Genomic DNA, 14,376 nt, shown 5'->3' with positions numbered 1-14,376 from the left:
GAGAAAGCATCTGATTGGCCCAGTTGCACCATGTGACTTGGCCAGGGAGAAGTCATGTGATACAAACATGGCTTCAGTAACACAGTCTGTAGATAGAAGGGTTGGCAGGTACCAGAGAAAGGGAGCTGGGCAAGTACCCCAAACGTGTCTGGATCCGCCCCTTAGAGTAGTCCAAAATTGGAAATGGGGGTGTCTAGTCCTTTATACTCCTAGTCGTTGAATTCAGGATGCCCCAGACTAGTGGAAAGAAAATGTGACCTTTGCGGTTGGGCTCTCACTCGCTCAGGTGGAAATTGTCAGTACTAGCATTCCCAACAGCTGTGGAATGAGTTCCTCAGTCCTGAAATGATGTTAAGGACCTAGGCAGCTCACATTACACTACCTACTTGGAAATTATGAATTTTTGCTTGTTTGTTTAAAGACACGTCTCCCTATGTCTCCCAGCCTGGAGTGCAGTGCCATGATCATAGCATAGGACAGCCTAGAACTCCTGGCCTCAAGCAATTCTCCTGCCTCAGCCTCTCTAGTAGCTGGGACTACAGGTGCACACTACTTCCCCTGCCTGCTGGTGATTTTTTTTTCTAATGGAATCCTATTTATAGGGACTGAATGGTTCTAGTAATAAGGTAAAGAAAACACTTTTCTAATAGTTATCTGGAGGTGCTCTGGGAACTTGCGTTGTTTTTATGCATGAAATTTTGGCCTGTAACTCCATGAAGTTAGTCAAAGTGTCAGGTGTTATTTAAAAAATTGTCAACATTTTAAAACATGTTCTGTTGCTCTAGAAGGTGTTAGTGGATTGTCTGGGGTAAGGAGGAATAGGTGGAAAGAGAAGGAAGAATCTCGCTGGTTATTTACATCTTCTTTCAGGAAGCATCCCTTAACTCCACACAGAAACAAGGTGAGGGGCCAGGGCTGACAGTAGCAAGACCCCTAAGGACCTGGGGCTGCGGAGGTGGGGGGAAGGGGTCTGACTTTCTGGCAATGCCTTTAGCAGGTTGCTATTCTCTTAGAAAAGCTATGATTAAGTAAAAAAACAACTAATTTTTTTCTAAACATGGGTAGGTCTATCATATTGCCTCATGCCTATAATCCCTGCACTTTAGGAGGATGAGGTGAGAGGATTGATTGAGCTCAGGAGTTTGAGACCAGCCTGGGCAATGCAGGGAGACCCCATCTGTACAGAAAATTAAAAAATAATAATTAGCCAGGTCTGGTGGTGCTTGCCTGTAAGTCCTAGCTACTCAGGAGGCTGAGGCTGGAGGATCACTTGAGTCCAGGAGGTAGAGGCTGCAATGAGCCATGATTGGGCCACTGTACTCCATCCTACATGATAGAGTGAGACCATGTCTCCAAAAAAAACAGAAAAAAAAAAAGAGTAAAAGATATTTCTTCCATAGGACTCTGGGTTCACTTGGATTACAGGTTCAGTCATTTGTAAGCATTTCCAGCAGCCCCAGAAACTCAATAGTCAATTGTTTCCATGAGTACAAAGCTCAAAGATGGAGAACAAGAGAGGGAGGGGTAGAAGGGCACCAAAGGGCCATTTTCACTTGCTCCTAAATAATGTGAATATTAAGTCTGCTCTAAGTGGTACCAGAATGCATTTATCTTATCCCATCTTTGTGTCAGTTGCCCAGGCAATGTATTTTGCCTGACGTGATCATTCTTTATTCCTTCATATCTTTCTACCCCTAATCAATTAATCTAATAAACATTTATTGAGGCATTTGTATGTACAGATGCTCTTCCATGTATGATGGGGTGACATCCTGATAAACCCATCATATATTGAAAATGCCATAAATTGAAGATGCATTTGATACACCCACCAAACACCATAACTTAGCCTAGCCTACCCTAAACATGTGCAGAACATTTATATTAGCCTATGGTTGGGAAAATCATCTAACACAAAGCCTATTTTATGATAAAGTATTGAATATATCATGTAATTTTTTGAATACTATACTGAAAGTGAAAAATCAAACCGTTGTATGGATCCCTGAAGTACAAATTCTACTCACGTGTATCACTTTCACAGCATTGTAAAGTTGAAAAAGTTTCAACTGAACCATGGTAAGTCAAGGACTGTCTGTACAAGGTAACATACAAAAGCCTCTGATAAAGAAGATACTGAATAGAACATTGCCCCTGATTTTGTATGATCCTGAAGGGGAGGCTGACACATATACAACTTTTAATAAAACCCACACTGTGCCATAATAACAGAAGGCAAAGAACTGTGGAAGTAGAGACAAGGGGAGTGAAAATTCCACTCGGGAGAGTATGTTTACTGTGATTAATTCTCAAGTGGTTCCTAATCCACTAAAGTCAAATGACCCATTGGGTGAAGTGATGTTCAGTTAATGAGTCAATTCCCTGCAACCTTTCAACAATATGGGGCACCAAAGCCCTACATGTGTAAGAGTGGGCCTTTCTGAATACATTCTGTGAAAATTTTGTACCCTAATCTGATTTATATTATGTTATGTAACAAATAATTAACTACAAATGTATCCATGGCACAAAGCTTCTTGCTTTTGCCCCTAAAAAGAAACCACATCATAATTGCTAGGTATCCTTGGTGATTATTCAGAAAACCTTTGAACTTGCCTTCCACAAAAGAGACAGGGGCACTCATGCCATTGTATGATATTTTGCCTCTTATTGCAAGAATGCGTCTCATGCTCCCTGAAATATTTTAACAGTCCCAATTCTTCCAAATTGTTCAATCCCTATGTGACAAAGCAAAATAATTTGAATATTGTTTCAATAACAAATGCTTCCCGAGATACCTTGCAATATTCTTATTACAAGATAAAAATCTGTAAAACATATATTGAACCTTATTTGAAATAACCTGCCACAAACAATTTCTCTGACAACTCAAGCCTCTTCTAATTCAAGCAGACTCTCAAGACCCAACAAGTCATCTGGTGACTCAGGCAGCTCCTGAGAATAAAATGCTCTGTCCAACTTGTGTTTCTGAAGCATTTACTGGGTGTGTAGTCTTTTGTAATCTAGCTGGATTCTTTTTGCAAAACATGCAACAAGGAATTTAATCAGCAAAGCAAAACAAGTTTGTAACATTCCAGAAGGATTCTCTAATCCAAATATAAATTATACAAGTTACAAGCAATCTAGCAAATCACAAATGAAATGGGAAGGATTGTGATTGACCAATTACAAGCCTAATGCTAGGCCAGGCACAGTGGTTCACATCTGTAATCTCAGTACTTTGGGAGCAGAGGTGGGCAGATTGCTTGTGCTCAGGAGTTCAAGACCAGCCTGGGCAACATGGTGAAACGCTGTCTCTATTAATCAATTGGCATCAACTCAGTGGGCAATTTGTTTAGATGACCTTTATGCATTATTCAAGTTATTTAGAAAATTACAGGCCTGGGTATGGTGGCCTAACAAAGAAGAGATGGGTTCTTGCTATATTGTTCAGGCACAAGTGTAGTGACTATTCACAGGTGCAATTAGGGTACACTACACCCTTGAACTCCTGGGCTCAAATGATCCTTCTGCCCCAGCCTCCCAAGTAGCCGAGATTATAGGCAGGCACCAGCGCACCCAGCCTCAGCTGGCTATTTATACATACACACACATATGGAGAGGAAGAGATGGAGAAAGATTGTCTAAGAATAAGGATATATTTTATATAACCAATCATATCACACTTAAGAAAATTAACATTAGTTGTATATTACCTAATATACAGTCTGTTTAAAATTTTCCAATTATTTCAAAAATGTCTTAGAGCTTGGTTTTATTTTTCTGAATCTGGGTTCCAAACAAGATTTATTTATTGCATCTGATTATTTCTCTTTAATTCTTAATCTACAACAATTTTTCTGCCTTAAAAATATTTCTGTGATAATGACATTATTCCCAAGAGTCTTAAACAATGTCCCACATTCTTGATTTTTCTACTTTTGTCATTATGTGGTGTAGGTTAATAAAATTTGGCAAAATACTTACATTACTTTCAAAGTAATGTTTAAAATGAAATTTCAAATTTTCTTTGCTTGATATTATGGATTCCCCCAAATGCTAGTATTTAGAAACTTTGGTTTAAAAAAGCATTCTATATAATAAACAGTATGATCCTACTAGCAAACACAATATATGTTTCTTTTTAGTATATTTTGTTCTTTTGAGGACAGGAGATGCGTTTTGCAGACTTTCATTTTAAACCATCTACCTTTCTAATACTGACTGTAGTCCCAGCTACTCAGGAGGCTGAGGCCGGAGAATCCCTTGAGCCAGGAGGTCAAGGCTGCAGTGAGCTATGACTGGGCTACTGGACTACATCCTGGATGATGACAGAGCAAGAGCCTGTCTCTAAGGAAAAAAAACAAAAAACAACCAACCAACCAAACCACCAGTCATAGTGGCTCACACCCATAATCCCAGTACTTTGGGGGACTGAGATGGGAGGATCGCTTGACTCCAGGAGTTTGAGACAAGCCTGGGCAACATAGTGAGACCCTGTCTCTACAAAAAATAAATCAAATTAGCCGGACATGGTGGTGTGTGCCTGTAGTCCCCGCTACTCAGGAAGCTGAGGTGGGAGGATCACCTGAGACAGTCAGTCAAGGCTGTAAGCTATGATCACACTACTGCACTCCAGCCTGAGCCACAGAGTGAGACCCTGTCTCTAAGAAAAAACAAAATCAACCCCCGCCCCCAATAATTCTAATACCAAGCAAATACAGAAAATGCTGAGTACACATAGTTCCTCACTCTTGCTCACACAGTGAACACTTGTGTGCCTGTTTGTATAGCTTATCATCTGTATCGTGGTGAGCCTACAAAGCCACCAAGAATACACATGGTCAAAATATCAAGGAAAGGACTCTGCAGATAAAGAAACATGTAAGTTTATGACATTCTGATGTTAAGCAATTTTTCTTAATTACTAAAATTGCCATAACAGTGTTTTTGAGTCCTCATAATTGTCTTAGTCCTTTTGGGCTGCTATAACAAAATACCTATTAACTGGGTGGCTTACGAACAACAGAGATTTATTTCTCACAGTTCTGAGGACTGAGAAGTCAAGAGACTTGCTGTCTGGTGAGGGCCAACTTCTTGCTTTACAGAAAGCACCTTCTCACTGTGTCCTCACATAGTGAAGAGGGCAAGGGAGTTCTTTCAAATCTCTTTTATAAAGCCACTATAAAGGAACAAAAGACTGGGCATGGTGGCTCATGCCTGTAATTCCAGCACTTTGAGGCAGAGGCAGGTAGATCACCTGAGGTCAGGAATTCAGTAACAGCATGGTCAACAGGGTGAAATCCCATCTTTACTAAAAATACAAAAATTAGCCAGGCGTGGTGGTACATCCCAGCTACTGGGGAGGCCGAGGCAGGAGGATCACTTGAACCCGGGAGGTGGAGATTGCAGTGAATGTGCCATTGCACTCCTGCCTAGGTGACAGAGCGAAACTCCATCTCAAAATAAATAAATAAACAAAAGTAAAAGAAAATTCTCTCTACTTTCATATTCCATATGGCATACTTTTGTGACCAGTTATGTGTGAGTTTTTTCCTCATGGATCAAGTGATACTCCAGTGGACACCAACTGGGTGTCCTGTAATTCAATTTGATTTTGACACTGTTTCAAAGAGTATCAGATCCCACAGGTTAATGGCTCAGTCCCACAAACCTGCCCCCATTTCAGAAGCCAATCTCAAGTCCAGGCCTCCAGGACTGTTGATTGACAGGTTATGTCAGAGGGTTGCATCACTCCCTCTTCAGGTTTCATTGATTTGCTAAATGTCTCACAGAATTAAGAAAAAACACTTTACTTATGTTTACCAGCTTATTTTAAAGGATACTATGAACAGTCAGGTGAAGAAGTGCAGAGGGCAAGGTATGGGGGGAGTACAGAACTTCCATGCCCTTTCTAAGCACCCTCACTCTCAGCACCTCCAAGTGTTCAACAACCTGGAACTCATCAAATACCACTGTTCAAGAGTTTTTTGGCCAGGTGCAGTGGCTCACACCTGTAATTCCAGTGCTTTGGGAGGCATAAGCAGTAGGATTTCTTGAGCCCAGGAGTTCAAGAACAGCCTGTTAAGGAAACACTATCACTGCAAAAAATTTAAAAATTAGCCAGGCATAGTAGTGCATGCCCATAGTCCCAGCTACTCAGAAGGCTGAGATAAGATCACTTGAGGCCAGGAGGTCGAGGCTGCAGTGAGCATTGATTGCACCACTGCACTCCAGCTTGGGCAACAGAGTGAGACCCTGTCTCAAAAACAAAACAAAAAAAAAGTTTTTAAAATAAAATTTAATCTCCAGTGGCCCCCATTTCCAGCAGGTTGGTGGGTGGGGCTGAAGTTCTGATCCTCTATTCCTCTAATCATGTGTTCTTTCTGGTGAGCAGCCCCAAGATAAAACTATCTAGGGACCCCACCCTAAGTAATCTTGTTAGCATAAACTCAGGTGTTATCAAAGCGGCTCATTATAAATAACAAGAGACACCCAGGAAATTCTAAGTTTTAGAGCTCTGTGACAGGAACCAGAGACAAAGGCCAAATACATTTAATATTACACCACAGTCACTAATCCCATCCACAAAAGCTCTACTCTCATGACCCAATCATCTCCTAAGGGCCTCACCTCCTACTACCATCGCCTTGGGGGTTAGGATTTCAACATTTAAATTTGGAGAGGGGGACACTATATTAATCCGTTTTCACATGCTATAAAGATACTACCTGGAACTGGGTAATTTATAAAGGAAAGAGATTTAATTGTCTCATAGTTTCACATGGCTGGGAACCTCAGGAAACTTACAATCATGGCAGAAAGTGAGGGGGAAACAAGGACCTTCTTCACATGGTGACAGGAGAGAGAAGTACGATGAGGAAATGCCATGCACTTATAAAGCCATCAGATCTTCTGAGAACTCACAAGAACAGCGTGGGGGAAACTGTCTGCATCATCCAGTTACCTCCCTCCCTTGACGTGAGAATTACAGGTCCCTCCCTCAACACATGGGGATTACAATTTGAGATGAGATTTGGGTCAGGACAGAAAGCATAACCATATCATTCACACACATTCAGGCCATAGCAGCAATTAAACCTATAGTAAGCATGATTTCCTATGATTTATCTCAAATTTCATAGAGCTATCAATGAAGCCAAGATACTATTGAGGAGAATATATATATATAAATTTTTTTTTTTTTTTTGAGATGGAGTCTCACTCATGTCACCCAGGCCGGAGTGCAATGGCATGATCTCTCATTGCAATCTCTACCTCCAAGTTCAAGGGATTCTTTTGCCTCAGCCTTCAGAGTAGCTGGGATTACAGGTGCCCACCACCGCACCCAGCTAATTTTTGTATTTTTTAGTAGAGTTGAGACTTGACCATGTTGGCCAGGCTGGTCTTGAACTCCTGAGCTCACGTAATCTGCCTGCCTCAGCCTCCCAAAATGCTGGGATTACAGGTGTGAGCCACTATGCCTGGCTGGGGAGATTATATTTTCTAATCATTAATTAATTGGTCTAAGCATCAGTAGAACTGGACGCTTCGTTAATATTGTCTTTATCACTATCCAGTTACATTTACTAAATTACCAATAGTTTTAATACTTCTCTATGTCATCGGGGTTAGACTGAGATCTTGAACACCACTTTGAGATTGGGATCTCACCATTTGTAGCATAACATTTGCCATTCACTTACACAAATGAAAATGATCTTAGAAATCATGAAACCAAAAGAAATTTCAAAGAGGCCATTGATTACATTCTACTTGGCATCAGATAGGCCCAAGCTGTCTCCTACCTACTGTTAGCAGCAGTGAATCTGGATAGGTCTGCAGGAACCTCAGTTCCTGCCTCTTCACAAGAAAGAATTTGACTAAGGGGCATAAGGCAGAAAGAGAGAGAGACAGAGGCAGGTTTTAGAGCAGGAGTGAAAGTTCGTAAGTTTTTAGAGTACGAATGAAAGGAAGTAAAGTACACTTACCTGGAAGAGGGCCAAGCAGGTGACTTGAGAGAGTCAAGTGTGTGATTTGACTTTTGACGTGGGGCTTTCTACGTTAGCATTCTCTGGGATCTGTCTCTTCTCCCCCGATTCTTCCCTTAGTGTGGGTTGTCCACATGCACAGTGGCCTGCCAGCACTTGGGAGGGGCCGCATGCACAGTACGTTTACTGGAGTTGTACACACGCTCACTTGAGGCGTTCTTTCCTTACCAGGGAAGTGCTCCTAGAAGAAGGTCAGATATCAGTTAAATGCTGCCATTTTGCCCCTTAGTGGGCATGCTGGAGCCCACTCGCCTAACTCTTGAGATCTTATGAGGAAGCTGCCGATCACCAGTTTCAGGTGTTTCTGTCTGTTGGGAGACGGCCTGTCCCTGGTGCCAGCTGCGACCAATTATTACTTTAGCGAGACAGCTTAACAACTACCTGATCATCAACTGATGTTGCCTACCATTCCTGCTGGGGGGTGGGAGAGCCCTCTCCCGCCCTGCTCATGTCTGCCTATCTATTGTAACACTACCAGTTGAAAATCCACTTTTTTTTTAAATAGAGACAAGAGTCTTGTTATGTTATCCAGGGTGATCTTAAACTCCTGGCCTCAGGTGGTCCTCCCACCTTGGCCTCCCAAAGTGCTAAAATGACAGGTGTGAGCCACCATGCCTGCCAAAAGTCTGCCCTATTTCTAATGGTCCTTTGCACAGTGCTTTCTGATGGTCTTTGGGTAAATCATCCCACTGTTAGGATATTTAAAATTTAACTTAAATTCTTTCTATATGGTAGCAAAGACAGCTGTCCTTCATTTGAAAGCTTTCCTCCAATTTGGGCTCACGTTCTATGCCACTGGCAGAATTAGCAAAGCCTCTTTAAGCTGAAGCTCATGGAGCTTGTTTTCCAAACCTTTAATCATTTTTATGGCTTTCCTTTAAACTCTCTCCAAGTGTTTCGTCTTCTTTTCAAAGCAAAGCCCAGAATTAAATATAGTATGTGAAAGGATATGATTAGTACCAAATTTAGGAGACAATTACTACATAGTTCTTACATTCTGAGCTCTAAGCTCGTTTGTTGATAGTTTTAAAAATTATCAGATTTTCTAAACAACAATGAAGGTTCCAAAGAGTAATCTTAAATAGCGTATGGTCATATTTTAAAACTTTTTGAGCCTGGACATCATGGCTCACTCCTGTAATCCCAAGCAGTTTGGGAGGTCCAGGCAGGAAGATCTCTTGATCCCAGGTGGTCAAGGCTGCAGTGAGTAATGATTGCACCGTTGCACTCCAGCCTAAGTGACAGAAAAAGACTCTGCCTCAAAAAGAAAAAAAAAAAAAAAAAAAAAGGGCTAAAAACAAAAAGCAACAAAACATTTTTGGCTATGGTCCATTTTAGTGGGACAAAAGGACTCAAAGCCCACCTACCTGCTGAGTGTCACTTCTAGCGGAAAAGCTATTCAAACTGTAGAACAGATCTTAGAAAGAAGTGTAATGATGATTCACATTTGAACCAATATGCTTTCATGTCTTAAAGTCTAGTTATTGCAAAATTACAGGTTCAAAATAGCTGATGCAAATTTACATTACTGCCTACTCTAGAATTAACCAAGCAACCCACAACAGCAATCCTAGCCTGATGAAGCTACTCCAAACTATGTGATACTTAAAATTGTTGGAAAATGTTGCCTTTCCTTTCATTTTACAAGAGCCAGATGTCCCCTTGCCAGCAATGCTTCATAAGAAACCTGCAACAGACACATGCATTTTCCTTCAAAAAACAGATTAAAAACTTTAAAAGAAAAAACAAGCACTGTAAACAAAGATATATCTTATTTTATGAATTAATATGTGCTTAAAATTTTATTGATAAAACATATGACATACTCCTACTGATTTGTTATTTTCTTAATATCATTCTGTGAACCCAAAAGTATCTGAGACAGATCTTAATCAATTTAGAAATTGTATTTTGCCAAGGTTAAGGACATGCCTATGAGACAGCCTTAGGTAGTATCTGCCCAAGTTGGTCAAATACAGCTTAGTTTTACACATTTTAGGGAGACACAAGATGTCAATCAATACATGTAAGATGTACATTGGTTAGGTCCAGAAAGGCGGGACAACTTCAAGTTGGGAGCAGACTTCCAGGTCATAGGTAGATTGAAAAGTTTTCTGATTGTCAATTGGTTGAAAGAGTTATTGTCAATAGAAACGAATGTATGAGCTATAAGGGGTTGTTGAGACCAAGGTTTCATCATGCAGATGAAGCCTCCAGGTAGCAGGCTTCAGAGAGAATAGATTGTAAATATTTCTTATCAGATTTCAAGAGTCTGTTCTATCAGTAATTCCAAAATGGAGGAGGTTATAAGGAGGCATGCCTGGCTCCTGCTTCCCATCGTGGCCTGAACTAGTTTTTTCAGGTTTACTTTGGAATGCCCTTGGCTGAGAGGAGGATCCATTCAGGTGGTCAGGGGCCCTTAGAATTTTATTTTTGGTTTACAATTCAAAATGGAATTTAAGGAAGAAAAATACAACTCAGTAGGAAAGCAAGCTCACTTATGAATGTATCAACCTTTGAAAGCATGTACTTTAAGGAATATGCTATTTCTTGTTTAAAATGTTAACAGTCTGCCAGCAGTGGTGGTTCAGGCCTGTAATCCCAACACTTTGGGAGGCTGAGGCAGGAGGACTGCTTGAGCCCAGGAGTTAGAAGCCAGCCTGGAAAACATAGGGAGACCCTTATCTGTATAAAAAATAAAAATAAAAAAATTAGTTGGGCATGGTGGTGCATGCCTGTGGTCCCAGCTACTCAGGAGGCTGAGGTAGGAGGCTTGCTTGAGCCTGGGAGTTGGAGCCTGCAGTGAGCTATATGATCACGCTGCTATACTGCAGCCTGGGCAACAGTGAGACCCTTTCTCTAAAAATAAAAAATAAAATAAAATGTTAGCATTCATATAAGCTAAGTACAATATAAAATTTGGCAGGTATCTCTTTTTTAAAATTTTATTTATTTACTTTTAATTTATTTTATTTTTTCCTGTTGCTATAACAGAATAATAATTTTTGCATTTCTCTTTTTTTGAGACAGAGTCTTACTCTGTTGCCCAGGTTGGAGTGCAGTGGCACGATCTCAGCTCACTGCAGTATCTGCCTTCTGGGTTCAAGTGATTCTTCTGCCTTAGTCTCCCAAGTATCTGGGACTACAGGTGCGTGCCGCCATGCCCAGCTAATTTTTTTTTTTTTGTATTTTTAGTAGCAACAGGGTTTCACCATATTGACCAGACTGGTCTTGAACTCCTGGCCTCATGATCCATCTGCCTCAGCTTCCCAAAGTGCTGGGATTATAGGCGTGAGCCACCACGCCCAGCCTCTGGCAGGTATTTCTTACATTGAGAAAAATATTCTAGATTCAAAGGAAAAACCACCATTGATAATGCATTTGAGCTCAGCGATGTGGACTGCAGTTTCTGTTAACACTGTTTTCCCAATGTTGCATAGCTAGTAATACGTATGTTGGGTTGCCCGAACTGTATATCCTGATGTGTTAGGAGTGTATCTGGCTTTTACAAATGATATTTTATTGTTGTTATTTTATTTTTATTTTATAGACAGGGCCTCACTCTATCGCCTGGGCTGGAGTGCAGTGGTGTGATCATTGCTCACCGCAGCCTCCATCTCCTAGGCTCAACGAATCCTCCTGTCTCAGTCTCCAACTAGCTGGGACTACAGGCTCAAGCCACCATGCCCAGCTCTATTGCTGTTGTTTTTAAAGTAAAACAAGATAGAAAAACATATGGTAATCAAGAAATCAAATTGGACATTAAAAAAAATGTCCTGAAAGTCATCACATGTATTTTAAGTGATTTCCATGAATTTTAATGTCATAAATCAGTCTTTTAGTGTACACATTCCCAAAATAAAAGGCAAAATGTGGCCAGTTGTGGTAGCTCACGCCTGTAATCTCAGCATTTTGGGAAGCTGAGATGGGTGGATGGGTTGAGCACAGGAGTTCCAGACCAGTCTGGGCAATATAGTGAGACCATGTGTCTACGAAAAACATCCGCGAAAATTGGCTGGGCATGGTGGCGCACACCTGTAATTCCAGCTATTTGGTGGGCTGAGGCAGGAGGACTGCTTAAGCCTAGGAGGTTGAGGCTTCAGTGAGCCAGGTTTGTGTTACTGTACTCCAGCCTGAGTGAAATTGAGATCCTGTCTAAAAAAAAAAAAAGAACAAATAAAAGGTAAAATATATTCAGTTTATTTGGTGCCTACCTGTCTCTCACTTTCGGTTTTAGGTTCCAGCCAAGGAAGCTGGAATTTCTTACCATATCAGCTCTCTCTGCACCCAATCTCCCAACTCAGGATCTCTCTGCATCCAATCTCCCAACCCAGGATCTCTCTGCACCCAATCTCCCAACCCAGGATCTCTCTGCACCCGATCTCCCAACCCAGGATCTCTCTGCACCCGATCTCCCAACCCAGGATCTCTCTGCACCCAATCATCTCCCAACCCAGGATCTCTCTGCACCCGATCTCCCAACCCAGGATCTCTCTGCACCCGATCTCCCAACCCAGGATCTCTCTGCACCCAATCATCTCCCAACCCAGGATCTCTCTGCACCCGATCTCCCAACCCAGGATCTCTCTGCACCCGATCTCCCAACCCAGGATCCACTCGTTGCCCATCACTTTCTCTTAACACCGCCTGCCCACTCTCATCCCTAAATGCTTCCCTTTTCCTCAGTTAAAAATACCTGTGATGCAAAAGCTAAGAATACATGAAACCTAGGCTGGTAGAGGAATAGGGGATTTTTCTTAAGGAAAGCTAAGCCGGTTTACATAATTAAAAGCTGGGAGGAAAAAAGGAAGGTGAGGGAAAAAAAAAAAAGAAAAGAAAGGGAAAGAAGGAGGAAGGGAAGTAGGGAGGCCAGAGAAATTGACCTGCGTATTACGGGGTAAGACCGTCTTCCTTGATTAGGGAATATGTGAGGTCAGAGGGCTTATAGAGCCAGTGAGATGGTAGAAAATTGTGAAAAGATAATTTAAGAATTATTTCTGGGATGTATTTACTGGATTACTTTTAAAATTTTTATTTCGTTTTATTTATTTTGAAAGATAGATTCTAATTCTGTTGCCCAGGTTGAGTACAGTGGCGTGATCAAGTTGACTGCTGTCTTGAACTCCTAAGCTTAAGCAATTCTCCTGCCTTAGCATCTTGAGTAGCTGGGACTACAGATGCAAGCCACCACACCCGGTTAATTTTTAAAATTTTTATGTAGAGATGGGGGTCTCACTATGTTGCCCAGGCTGGTCTGGAACTCCTGGCCTCAAGTGATCCTTGCACCTCAGCCTCTCAAAGTGCTTGAATTACAGGCATGAGTCACCACACCTAGCCAGCAATGGATAACTTTGAATGTTTTAGAACCTAGGCAAGGTTAAATGATGGGAAATAGTTTTAAAAAACTAATATTGGCGGCCCGGCATGGGGGCTCACATCTATAATCCCAGAACTTTGGGAGGCTGAGGTGGGAAGGTCGCTTGAGGCCAAGCATTTGAGACCAGCCTGGGAAACACAGGGACACTTCTTCTCTACAATAAAATAAAATAAAATTAGCTGGGTATGGTGGTGCATACCTGTGGCCTCAGTTACTCTGGAGGCTGAAATGGGAATATTGCTCGACCCCAGGAGGTCCAGGTTGCGGGGAGCTGTGATGGCATCACTGCACTCCAGTCTGGCTAACAGAGCAAGACCCTGTCTCAAAAACAAACAACATAACAAATAAGCAAAAATAACAAACTAACTAACATTGGTTGTTTCAAGGATGCCTCTTTGTTTTTGTTTTTTTTTTCTGTTTTTTTTTTTTTTTTTTTTTTTGAGACAGAGTCTCACTCTGTTGCCCCGGACTGTCATGCAGCACCCCGACTTCCCTGCCCAAGTGGACTCTGGTTGATTTACAGGCCTTGCTCTGGCTCCTTCCTAGGGGTCCTCTTCTTAAGAGCTGATGATGCAGCCAGGCATGCATCTAAGACCCTGGAGGGTGATGCATAGCCAGGCTGGAATGCAATGGCGTGATCCTCAGCTCACTGCAACCTCTGCCTCGTGTTCAAGCAATTCTTGTGCCTCAGCCTCCTGAGTAGCTGGGATTACAGATGCCCGCCACCACACCCAGCTAATTTTTGTTCTATTTTTATAGAGACAGGGTTTCACCATGTTGACCAGGCTGGTCTTGAACCCCTGACCTCAGGTGATCCACTTGCCTTGACCTCCCAAAGTGCTGGGATTACAGGCATGAACCACTGTGCAATTGGCCAAAGATACTTCTTTGAATTTGGCTCTGTGCCACAAGCAGTACTTCAGGCCTATAGGCCCAGCAGGAGCAGCC

At 41.8% G+C, this 14,376-nt stretch overlaps 1 protein-coding gene across 1 annotated transcript in view; it reads right to left on the bottom strand.

The window, feature by feature from the left end:
- The window catches only part of CUNH10orf67 (chromosome unknown C10orf67 homolog), a 164,054-nt gene that overhangs the window by 148,868 nt on the left and 810 nt on the right, over positions 1 to 14,376 (bottom strand). The window lies entirely within an intron of this gene.

The sequence above is a fragment of the Aotus nancymaae genome, unplaced genomic scaffold (genome assembly GCF_030222135.1).
Source record: "Aotus nancymaae isolate 86718 unplaced genomic scaffold, 86718_ANA_hifiasm-v0.15.2.pri h1tg000077l, whole genome shotgun sequence".
In the NCBI taxonomy this organism is placed as follows: domain Eukaryota; kingdom Metazoa; phylum Chordata; class Mammalia; order Primates; family Aotidae; genus Aotus; species Aotus nancymaae.
Note: the sequence above shows the minus strand (reverse complement) of the source record. Positions and strands in the feature narration are given on the sequence as shown.